Source organism: Nomascus leucogenys, chromosome 8 (assembly GCF_006542625.1).
Source record: "Nomascus leucogenys isolate Asia chromosome 8, Asia_NLE_v1, whole genome shotgun sequence".
Taxonomy (NCBI): domain Eukaryota; kingdom Metazoa; phylum Chordata; class Mammalia; order Primates; family Hylobatidae; genus Nomascus; species Nomascus leucogenys.
In genome coordinates, this window is record NC_044388.1 from 54690989 (window position 1) to 54692154 (window position 1166).

General features: G+C 37.5%; 1 pseudogene; it reads right to left on the minus strand.

Moving 5' to 3' along the window:
* Window positions 1-239: 239 nt before the first annotated feature.
* On the minus strand, window positions 240-541 carry LOC101178317 (annotated as a pseudogene).
* Window positions 542-1166: the final 625 nt, after the last annotated feature.

The window sequence follows — 1166 nt, forward strand, 5'->3', positions numbered from 1 at the left end:
GACATAGCACCACCCATATTGCTCAATGCTAAGACACAGCATCTTTGATTTTCTGTAGGTCATAACGTTCTGAAGATTGAGTTATTGATGAGCAATTTTTGCAACTACACATCCTCCTATAGTTCTTGCTCTCCATTCAAGCAGGCCCTAGGGCTCATGGCAAGATGATTTCCTTGGGGAGAAAGAGCCTGAGACTTAGAAATTTAATTTGTATAACGAATCCTGGCTTTTTCCTTCCTTTAGGGATCTGATTCTTCTTTCTCTTCCTCCTCTTCTTCTGTCACAGGACTCTATGCTCCATTCCAGTGTAGTTTGGTTGACTGATGCTTCATTGTCTATGGGCACCGACATGACGTGTGACTGTTCAGGTGCATTTGGAGAAGTTGGAGAAGACAGCACCTCATCCCCTCTCCTAGAACTAATCATTGATTGGAGGGCCAATGCTTCAACCTTGATGTGATTCAGCAGGTCATGCAAGGGCTGCCTTCAACGGGAGCAGTGTCTCCTCCTCCTTGTGCAGTTCCTGACCCCAGCTCAGCATGTTTCCTGGTGACACTGCTGCCTGCCACAAGGCCCAGTGCTGCAAATATTTTTATATAATTACATTTGTTCATTTAATTTTTAAGTGCCTTTTTAATAGAGAAAACAATAACTTTATGAGCTCAAAATCTGCAAATCCCTTGTATTTTCTAAAAGAGTTTCCTCAATTACAAAAATTCCCCTTATGTTTTATTCTAATATTTTATAAATTTTGTTTAGCTTGTTGATTTTGCATCTGAAATTTATTACAATAAAATAAAGATAAAATTTAATATTTTCCCTCAGATGTATTGCCAAGTGTCCCAACATAGTTTGTTGAATATTTCTTTTTTATCTGCTGATTTGAAATGCCAATTTTCTCATACACCAAATTTCCATATAGATACGTGGCTGTGGCTCTGTCCAATATTCTTTTCCATTGATCTATTGGCATATTCCCATGCCACCATCTATGTTCAATTACTGCAGGATGAATATATATAGATATATGTATATCTATCTGTCTATATCAGAGCAGTTCTCTCTCATTGTTCTTGTCTTTTAAAATTATTATAGTTATCCTTGCCCACTTGCTGTTCAGCATATTTTGCTTCCAGTAATTGATTGTAAGAAATGAATGTAATACT